The following is a 12248-nucleotide window of genomic DNA, read 5'->3' as shown; positions in this document are numbered from 1 at the left end:
ACCAATACCTACTCCTTCATTTACATTCTTATCTCCAACATGCTGCCAGCTCACACCATGGACATCCAAGGATTAAGAATTGCCTGGGCAATGGGAATCTCCACCTCATACACTTTACACTCCTTCTCACAGAATACTTTCTTTTCAGTGTTTTCAGCTCATACACATCACCTATATTCCAAATATTTTGAGAATAAACCTATAAACCCTTATCAACTATCCTAAATTTTAGGGGATCAATCTACAGGGGGGAAAAATTTCTTTCATAACAATCAAACCAACATCCATTTTTTCTCTTTTTTACTTTCTATACTCGCTCTAAATTCGCTAATCCTCGCTACCTCAAAGTGAATTATTATTTGATTGGTCTTCTATTCGTACATCTCTCTACCAATTTCAAACGATATTTTACTCTCTGGGACAATACATATTCACCTCTATGGATTATCATTTCATCAAGTCACACACACTACTAAATCACCATATCACTAACTGTCCAAACTCAAAACTCGTAGGCAGGACATACAGGGGCAACATTAGTTCACAAACCATTCACCATCAAACTCCATTTTTCAGCAATTCCCCTTCACTTCATCACAAGTCTTCACTATCACACCTTCTTCCTAACTTTTTTACATTTTCTCTGGATTACTCTTTTATTTCCTCATTTAAACATTAACCTCCACACTGACACAACCTTATTTTATCTTCTCTGCACCATTCTTCAACCTCGTATTATACCACCTTTACAAAATTTAACCTCAACTTCACCTCACTCAGGTTTTTAACTCTACTTCAAACCATACACCATCCCTTACTCCATTCTTTCGAAAACCAGAACATCACTACTTCATTACCTTCATCATTACTAATTACCACAATACTCCAATTTCATAAACCTACACATCACGCACAGACCAGCTACTTCGTACACACTCTCTCACACATTACATGTCTCCACTATATCATTTCCTCTCGTACTCTAAATATTAAGGGACTGTACTTCCTACAGTTTTCTACCTCCATAACACATCTCAAAGGATAAATTCTTTTATGCTAACCCACAACAAACTAAACTACCACACACAATATAAACCTTCATTACAATCTTATCAATAACCAAGGGTCATTCAAGTGTCTCTTTATTTACTACACTTCACTGTATTTCACTTCACAATAGCTAACAACCTCTCCACAATTGGACTCTTTATAACTTCCACAAATTTTAATACTAACACATCACACCAGAAAGCCACTCACCATTACCAACATCAAGTTTCACCTTCATCATCTACATTTTCAATATTTCCTGTTCTCAACATAAGCACAACTCATTTGCCAAATACGGGTACCAATAAAACTTCTGATCCTGTCACACATAAATACTTCCTCACTATCATTATTCTCCACCACACATAACTGAAATAATTAATTCTATGACTTGGGAAAGGGCCACGTCCTCACACACACACACCTCCATCCTACATTTCACCTCATATCAGGTATCTCCATCATTTCGACACACATCGTAAATTAACATAATTCCTATAATGTTGGATTTACGTGGGAGCTTCTCGTTTCAAACAACAATCAGCATCTGTACCTCAATGGGAAGGACCAACAATTACATTTTCTGTACACCTTAAATGTACTCCAACTTTCAATACACCAACAGACTTCCCTTTTCTCTCTGCATCTGCAATAGGGTCTTCCAGCACCTTCTACTCTCTTCCTAATTTAAACAGTCATCGGTCTTACACTCATCACCTGGCTTATACAAAACTCCAAAAACTCAATAATGCAACTCTCACGATCAAATTCCATAACAGCTCTCAAACATTACTAACTTGCTAGTCATTGTTTCTTACGTCAATACACTCCAGCCACACCTATGTTCATTCACCTCTAAGAACTCTTGGGACACATTCTCACTTTACTTAAACCTATGCCTTCTTCCAACATCTCTTTTAAACATTTTACCCACATTGCCTTTATCAACACAGCATCACTCACTCTATTCTTGGATATACTACCTTCAGTCGGACTTCCCTCTTTTCACAGGGCACCTACGATTAACTCGCAAAAAATTATTATAAATCATCCACATTTCTGCTCAACTCAGGTCTCCTCCTACTCTGCCATACATAGCGTGTCAACTGCACCAATACTTACTCCTTCATTTACATTCTTATCTCCAACATGCTACCAGCTCACACAAGGGACATCCAAGGAGTAAGAATTGGCTGGGCAATGGGAATCTCCACCTCATACACTTTACACTCCTTCTCACAGAATACTTTCTTTTCAGTGTTTTCAGCTCATACACATCACCTATATTCCAAATATTTTGAGAATAAACCTATAAACCCTTATCAACTATTCTAAATTTTAGGGGATCAATCTACAGGGGGAACAAAATTTCTTTCATAACAATCAAACCAACATCCATTTTTTCTCTTTTTTACTTTCTATACTCGCTCTACATTCTCTCATCCTCGCTACCTCATCAAAGTGAATTATTATTTGATTGGTCTTCTATTCGTACATCTCTCTACCAATTTCAAACGATATTTTACTCTCTGGGACAATACATATTCACCTCTTTGGATTATCATTTCATCAAGTCACACACACTACTAAATCACCTTATCACTAACTGTCCAAACTCAAATCTCGTAGGCAGGACGTACAGGGGCAACATTAGTTCACAAACCATTCACCATCAAACTCCATTTTTCAGCAATTCCCCTTCACTTCATCACAAGTCTTCACTATCACACCTTCTTCCTAACTTTTTTACATTTTCTCTGGATTACTCTTTTATTTCCTCATTTAAACATTAACCTCCACACTGACACAACCTTATTTTATCTTCTCTGCACCATTCTTCAACCTCGTATTATACCACCTTTACAAAATTTAACCTCAATTTCACCTCACTCAGGTTTTTAACTCTACTTCAAACCATACACCATCCCTTACTCCATTCTTTCGAAAACCAGAACATCACTACTTCATTACCTTCATCATTACTAATTACCACAATACTCCAATTTCATAAACCTACACATCACGCACAGACCAGCTACTTCGTACACACTCTCTCACACATTACATGTCTCCACTATATCATTTCCTCTCGTACTCTAAATATTAAGGGACTGTACTTCCTACAGTTTTCTACCTCCATAACACATCTCAAAGGATAAATTCTTTTATGCTAACCCACAACAAACTAAACTACCACACACAATATAAACCTTCATTACAATCTTATCAATAACCAAGGGTCATTCAAGTGTCTCTTTATTTACTACACTTCACTGTATTTCACTTCACAATAGCTAACAACCTCTCCACAATTGGACTCTTTATAACTTCCACAAATTTTAATACTAACACATCACACCAGAAAGCCACTCACCATTACCAACATCAAGTTTCACCTTCATCATCTACATTTTCAATATTTCCTGTTCTCAACATAAGCACAACTCATTTGCCAAATACGGGTACCAATAAAACTTCTGATCCTGTCACACATAAATACTTCCTCACTATCATTATTCTCCACCACACATAACTGAAATAATTAATTCTATGACTTGGGAAAGGGCCACGTCCTCACACACACACACCTCCATCCTACATTTCACCTCATATCAGGTATCTCCATCATTTCGACACACATCGTAAATTAACATAATTCCTATAATGTTGGATTTACGTGGGAGCTTCTCGTTTCAAACAACAATCAGCATCTGTACCTCAATGGGAAGGACCAACAATTACATTTTCTGTACACCTTAAATGTACTCCAACTTTCAATACACCAACAGACTTCCCTTTTCTCTCTGCATCTGCAATAGGGTCTTCCAGCACCTTCTACTCTCTTCCTAATTTAAACAGTCATGGGTCTTACACTCATCACCTGGCTTATACAAAACTCCAAAAGCTCAATAATGCAACTCTCACGATCAAATTCCATAACAGCTCTCAAACATTACTAACTTGCTAGTCATTGTTTCTTACGTCAATACACTCCAGCCACACCTATGTTCATTCACCTCTAAGAACTCTTGGGACACATTCTCACTTTACTTAAACCTATGCCTTCTTCCAACATCTCTTTTAAACATTTTACCCACATTGCCTTTATCAACACAGCATCACTCACTCTATTCTTGGATATACTACCTTCAGTCGGACTTCCCTCTTTTCACAGGGCACCTACGATTAACTCGCAAAAAATTATTATAAATCATCCACTTTTCTGCTCAACTCAGGTCTCCTCCTACTCTGCCATACATAGCGTGTCAACTGCACCAATACTTACTCCTTCATTTACATTCTTATCTCCAACATGCTACCAGCTCACACAAGGGACATCCAAGGAGTAAGAATTGGCTGGGCAATGGGAATCTCCACCTCATACACTTTACACTCCTTCTCACAGAATACTTTCTTTTCAGTGTTTTCAGCTCATACACATCACCTATATTCCAAATATTTTGAGAATAAACCTATAAACCCTTATCAACTATTCTAAATTTTAGGGGATCAATCTACAGGGGGAACAAAATTTCTTTCATAACAATCAAACCAACATCCATTTTTTCTCTTTTTTACTTTCTATACTCGCTCTACATTCTCTCATCCTCGCTACCTCATCAAAGTGAATTATTATTTGATTGGTCTTCTATTCGTACATCTCTCTACCAATTTCAAACGATATTTTACTCCCTGGGACAATACATATTCACCTCTATGGATTATCATTTCATCAAGTCACACACACTACTAAATCACCTTATCACTAACTGTCCAAACTCAAATCTCGTAGGCAGGACGTACAGGGGCAACATTAGTTCACAAACCATTCACCATCAAACTCTATTTTGCAGCAATTCCTCTTCACTTCATCACACCTCTTCACTATCACACTTCCTTCCTAACTTTTTTACATTTTCTCTGGGTTACTCTTTTATTTCCTGATTTAAACATTAACCTCCACACTGACACAACCTTATTTTATCTTCTCTGCACCATTCTTCAACCTCGTATTTACCACCTTTACAAAATTTAACCTCAACTTCACCTCACTCAGGTTTTTAACTCTACTTCAAACCATTCTCCATCCCTTACTCCATTCTTTCGAAAACCAGAACATCACTACTTCATTACCTTCATCATTACTAATTACCACAATACTCCAATTTCATAAACCTACACATCACGCACATACCAGCTACTTCGTACACACTCTCTCACACGTTACATGTCTCCACTATATCATTTCCTCTCGTATTCTAAATATTAAGGGACTGTACTTCCTACACTTTTCTACCTCCATAACACATCTCAAAGGATAAATTCTTTTACGCTGACCCACAAAAAACAAAACTACCACACAGTATAAACCTTCTTTACATTCTTATCAATAACCAAGGGTCGATCAAGTGTCTCTTTATTTACTACACTTCACTGTATTTCACTTCACAATAGCTAACAACCTCTCCACAATTGGACTCTTTATAACTTCCACAAATTTTAATACTAACACATCACACCAGAAAGCCACTCACCATTATCAACATCAAGTTTCACCTTCATCATCTACGTTTTCAATATTTCCTGTTCTCAACATCAGCACAACTCCTTTGCCAAATACGGGTACCAATAAAACTTCTGATTCTGTCACACAAAAATACTTCCTCACTACCATTATTCTCCACCACACATAACTGAAATAAATAATTCTATGACTTGGGAAAGGGCCACGTTTTCACACACACACACCTCCATCCTACATTTCACCTCATATCAGGTATCTCCATCATTTCGACACACATCGTAAATTAACATAATTCCTATAATGTTGGATTTACGTGGGAGCTTCTCGTTCGAAACAACAATCAGCATCTGTACCTCAATGGGAAGGGCCATCAATTACACTTTCTGTACACCTTACATGTACTCCAACTTTCAATACACCAACAGACTTTCCTTTTGTCTCTGCATCTGCAATAGGGTCTTCGAACACCTTCTACTCTCTTCCTAATTTAAACAGTCACGGGTCTTACACTCATCACTTGGCTTATACAAAACTCCAAAAACTCAATAATGCAACTCTCACGATCAAATTCCATAACAGCTCTCAAACAATACTAACTTGCTAGTCATTGTTTCTTACGTCTATACACTCCAACTAGATCTATGTTCATTCACCTCTAAGAATCTTGGGACTCATTCTCACTTTACTTAAACCTATGCCTTCTTCAAATCCCTCTTTTAAACATTTTACACACATTGCCTTTATCAACACAGCATCACTCACACTATTCTTGGATATACTACCTTCAGTCAGACTTCCCTCTTTTCACAGAGCACCTACGACTAAGTCGCAAAAAATTATTATAAATCATCCACATTTCTGCTCAACTCAGGTCTCCTCCTACTCTGCCATCCATAGCGTGTCAACTGCACCAATAACTACTCCTTCATTTACATTCTTATCTCCAACATGCTACCAGCTCACACCATGGACATCCAAGGATTAAGAATTGCCTGGGCAATGGGAATCTCCACCTCATACACTTTACACTCCTTCTCACAGAATACTTTCTTTTCAGTGTTTTCAGCTCATACACATCACCTATATTCCAAATATTTTGAGAATAAACCTATAAACCCTTATCAACTATCCTAAATTTTAGGGGATCAATCTACAGGGGGAACAAAATTTCTTTCATAACAATCAAACCAACATCCATTTTTTCTCTTTTTTACTTTCTATACTCGCTCTAAATTCTCTCATCCTCGCTACCTCATCAAAGTGAATTATTATTTGATTGGTCTTCTATTCGTACATCTCTCTACCAATTTCAAACGAAATTTTACTCTCTGGGACAATACATATTCACCTCTATGGATTATCATTTCATCAAGTCACACACACTACTAAATCACCATATCACTAACTGTCCAAACTCAAATCTCGTAGGCAGGACGTACAGGGGTAACATTAGCTCACAAACCATGAACCATCAAACTCTATTTTGCAGCAAATCCCCTTCACTTCATCACACCTCTTCACTATCAAACCTCCTTCCTAACTTTTTTACATTTTCTCTGGGTTACTCTTTTATTTCCTCATTTAAACATTAACCTCCACACTCACACAAACTTATTTTATCTTTCTGCACCATTCTTCAACCTCGTATTACACCACCTTTACAAAATTTAACCTCAACTTCACCTCACTCAGGGTTTTAACTCTACTTCAAACCATACACCATCCCTTACTCCACTCTTTCGAAAACCAGAACATCACTGCTTCATTACCTTCATCATTACTAATTACCACAATACTCCAATTTCATAAACCTACACATCACGCACAGACCAGCTACTTCGTACACACTCTCTCACACGTTACATGTCTCCACTATATCATTTCCTCTCGTATTCTAAATATTAAGGGACTGTACTTCCTACACTTTTCTACCTCCATAACACATCTCAAAGGATAAATTCTTTTACGCTAACCCACAACAAACAAAACTACCACACACCTTCTTTACAATCTTTTCAATAACCAAAGGTCGTTCAAGTGTCTCTTTACTTTCTACACTTCACTGTATTTCACTTCACAATAGCTAACAACCTCTCCACAATTGGACTCTTTATAACTTCCACAAATTTTAATACTAACACATCACACCAGAAAGCCACTCACCATTACCAACATCAAGTTTCACCTTCATCATCTACATTTTCAATATTCCTGTTCTCAACATCAGCACAACTCATTTGCCAAATACGGGTACCAATAAAACTTCTGATCCTGTCACACATAAATACTTCCTCACTATCATTATTCTCCACCACACATAACTGAAATAATTAATTCTATGACTTGGGAAAGGGCCACGTCCTCACACACACACACCTCCATCCTACATTTCACCTCATATCAGGTATCTCCATCATTTCGACACACATCGTAAATTAACATAATTCCTATAATGTTGGATTTACGTAGGAGCTTCTCGTTTCAAACAACAATCAGCATCTGTACCTCAATGGGAAGGGTCAACAATTACATTTCCTGTACACCTTACATGTACTCCAACTTTCAATACACCAACAGACTTTCCTTTTCTCTCTGCATCTGCAATAGGGTCTTCCAACACCTTCTACTCTCTTCCTAATTTAAACAGTCACGGGTCTTACACTCATCACCTGGCTTATACAAAACTCCAAAAACTCAATAATGCAACTCTCACGATCAAATTCCATAACAGCTCTCAAACAATACTAACTTGCTAGTCATTGTTTCTTACGTCTATACACTCCAACTAGATCTATGTTCATTCACCTCTAAGAATCTTGGGACTCATTCTCACTTTACTTAAACCTATGCCTTCTTCCAATCTCTCTTTTAAACATTTTACCCACATTGTCTTTATCAACACAGCATCACTCACTCTACTCTTGGATATACTACCTTCAGTCGGACTTCCCTCTTTTCACAGGGCACCTATGATTAACTCGCAAAAAATTATTATAAATCATCCACATTTGTGCTCAACTCAGGTCTCCTCCTACTCTGCCATCCATAGCGTGTCAACTGCACCAATAACTACTCCTTCATTTACATTCTTATCTCCAACATGCTACCAGCTCACACCATGGACATCCAAGGATTAAGAATTGCCTGGGCAATGGGAATCTCCACCTCATACACTTTACACTCCTTCTCACAGAATACTTTCTTTTCAGTGTTTTCAGCTCATACACATCACCTATATTCCAAATATTTTGAGAATAAACCTATAAACCCTTATCAACTATCCTAAATTTTAGGGGATCAATCTACAGGGGGAACAAAATTTCTTTCATAACAATCAAACCAACATCCATTTTTTCTCTTTTTTACTTTCTATACTCGCTCTAAATTCGCTAATCCTCGCTACCTCAAAGTGAATTATTATTTGATTGGTCTTCTATTCGTACATCTCTCTACCAATTTCAAACGATATTTTACTCTCTGGGACAATACATATTCACCTCTATGGATTATCATTTCATCAAGTCACACACACTACTAAATCACCATATCACTAACTGTCCAAACTCAAAACTCGTAGGCAGGACATACAGGGGCAACATTAGTTCACAAATCATTCACCATCAAACTCCATTTTTCAGCAATTCCCCTTCACTTCATCACACCTCTTCACTATCACACCTCCTTCCTAACTTTTTTACATTTTCTCTGGATTACTCTTTTATTTCCTCATTTAAACATTAACCTCCACACTGACACAACCTTATTTTATCTTCTCTGCACCATTCTTCAACCTCGTATTATACCACCTTTACAAAATTTAACCTCAACTTCACCTCACTCAGGTTTTTAACTCTACTTCAAACCATACACCATCCCTTACTCCATTCTTTCGAAAACCAGAACATCACTACTTCATTACCTTCATCATTACTAATTACCACAATACTCCAATTTCATAAACCTACACATCACGCACAGACCAGCTACTTCGTACACACTCTCTCACACATTACATGTCTCCACTATATCATTTACTCTCGTATTCTAAATATTAAGGGACTGTACTTCCTACACTTTTCTACCTCCATAACAAATCTCAAAGGATAAATTCTTTTACGCTGACCCACAAAAAACAAAACTACCACACAGTATAAACCCTCTTCACATTCTTATCAATAACCAAGGGTCATTCAAGTGTCTCTTTATTTACCACACTTCACTGTATACCACTTCACAATAGCTAACAACCTCTCCACAATTGGACTCTTTATAACTTCCACAAATTTTAATACTAACACATCACACCAGAAAGCCACTCACCATTACCAACATCAAGTTTCACCTTCATCATCTACATTTTCAATATTCCTGTTCTCAACATCAGCACAACTCATTTGCCAAATACGGGTACCAATAAAACTTCTGATCCTGTCACACATAAATACTTCCTCACTATCATTATTCTCCACCACACATAACTGAAATAATTAATTCTATGACTTGGGAAAGGGCCACGTCCTCACACACACACACCTCCATCCTACATTTCACCTCATATCAGGTATCTCCATCATTTCGACACACATCGTAAATTAACATAATTCCTATAATGTTGGATTTACGTAGGAGCTTCTCGTTTCAAACAACAATCAGCATCTGTACCTCAATGGGAAGGGTCAACAATTACATTTCCTGTACACCTTACATGTACTCCAACTTTCAATACACCAACAGACTTTCCTTTTCTCTCTGCATCTGCAATAGGGTCTTCCAACACCTTCTACTCTCTTCCTAATTTAAACAGTCACGGGTCTTACACTCATCACCTGGCTTATACAAAACTCCAAAAACTCAATAATGCAACTCTCACGATCAAATTCCATAACAGCTCTCAAACAATACTAACTTGCTAGTCATTGTTTCTTACGTCTATACACTCCAACTAGATCTATGTTCATTCACCTCTAAGAATCTTGGGACTCATTCTCACTTTACTTAAACCTATGCCTTCTTCCAATCTCTCTTTTAAACATTTTACCCACATTGTCTTTATCAACACAGCATCACTCACTCTACTCTTGGATATACTACCTTCAGTCGGACTTCCCTCTTTTCACAGGGCACCTATGATTAACTCGCAAAAAATTATTATAAATCATCCACATTTGTGCTCAACTCAGGTCTCCTCCTACTCTGCCATCCATAGCGTGTCAACTGCACCAATACTTACTCCTTCATTTACATTCTTATCTCCAACATGCTACCAGCTCACACCATGGACATCCAAGGATTAAGAATTGCCTGGGCAATGGGAATCTCCACCTCATACACTTTACACTCCTTCTCACAGAATACTTTCTTTTCAGTGTTTTCAGCTCATACACATCACCTATATTCCAAATATTTTGAGAATAAACCTATAAACCCTTATCAACTATCCTAAATTTTAGGGGATCAATCTACAGGGGGAACAAAATTTCTTTCATAACAATCAAACCAACATCCATTTTTTCTCTTTTTTACTTTCTATACTCGCTCTAAATTCGCTAATCCTCGCTACCTCAAAGTGAATTATTATTTGATTGGTCTTCTATTCGTACATCTCTCTACCAATTTCAAACGATATTTTACTCTCTGGGACAATACATATTCACCTCTATGGATTATCATTTCATCAAGTCACACACACTACTAAATCACCATATCACTAACTGTCCAAACTCAAAACTCGTAGGCAGGACATACAGGGGCAACATTAGTTCACAAATCATTCACCATCAAACTCCATTTTTCAGCAATTCCCCTTCACTTCATCACACCTCTTCACTATCACACCTCCTTCCTAACTTTTTTACATTTTCTCTGGATTACTCTTTTATTTCCTCATTTAAACATTAACCTCCACACTGACACAACCTTATTTTATCTTCTCTGCACCATTCTTCAACCTCGTATTATACCACCTTTACAAAATTTAACCTCAACTTCACCTCACTCAGGTTTTTAACTCTACTTCAAACCATACACCATCCCTTACTCCATTCTTTCGAAAACCAGAACATCACTACTTCATTACCTTCATCATTACTAATTACCACAATACTCCAATTTCATAAACCTACACATCACGCACAGACCAGCTACTTCGTACACACTCTCTCACACATTACATGTCTCCACTATATCATTTACTCTCGTATTCTAAATATTAAGGGACTGTACTTCCTACACTTTTCTACCTCCATAACAAATCTCAAAGGATAAATTCTTTTACGCTGACCCACAAAAAACAAAACTACCACACAGTATAAACCCTCTTCACATTCTTATCAATAACCAAGGGTCATTCAAGTGTCTCTTTATTTACCACACTTCACTGTATACCACTTCACAATAGCTAACAACCTCTCCACAATTGGACTCTTTATAACTTCCACAAATTTTAATACTAACACATCACACCAGAAAGCCACTCACCATTACCAACATCAAGTTTCACCTTCATCATCTACATTTTCAATATTTCCTGTTCTCAACATAAGCACAACTCATTTGCCAAATACGGGTACCAATAAAACTTCTGATCCTGTCACACATAAATACTTCCTCACTATCAATATTCTCCACCACACATAACTGAAATAATTAATTCTATGACTTGGGAAAGGGCCAC

At 37.3% G+C, this 12248-nt stretch overlaps 1 long non-coding RNA gene across 31 annotated transcripts in view; it reads right to left on the bottom strand.

The window, feature by feature from the left end:
* The window catches only part of LOC126340122 (uncharacterized), a 138492-nt gene that overhangs the window by 14709 nt on the left and 111535 nt on the right, over positions 1 to 12248 (bottom strand). For 19 of the 31 annotated variants that reach the window (XR_007565123.1, XR_007565133.1, XR_007565134.1 and 16 more), the window contains one exon: positions 5800 to 6043. This is a non-coding gene — a long non-coding RNA (uncharacterized LOC126340122). Of the gene's footprint in view, positions 1 to 1960; positions 3789 to 5087; positions 6044 to 8118; positions 9180 to 10275; positions 10766 to 12248 lie in introns of those variants that run through there. The other 12 variants (XR_007565130.1, XR_007565128.1, XR_007565129.1 and 9 more) reach the window with 6 other exon arrangements.

This window comes from Schistocerca gregaria, chromosome 1 (assembly GCF_023897955.1).
Source record: "Schistocerca gregaria isolate iqSchGreg1 chromosome 1, iqSchGreg1.2, whole genome shotgun sequence".
Taxonomy (NCBI): Eukaryota; Metazoa; Arthropoda; class Insecta; order Orthoptera; family Acrididae; genus Schistocerca; species Schistocerca gregaria.
The sequence above is the reverse complement of the archived record's forward strand: the minus strand, read 5'-3'. Positions and strand labels throughout refer to the sequence as shown.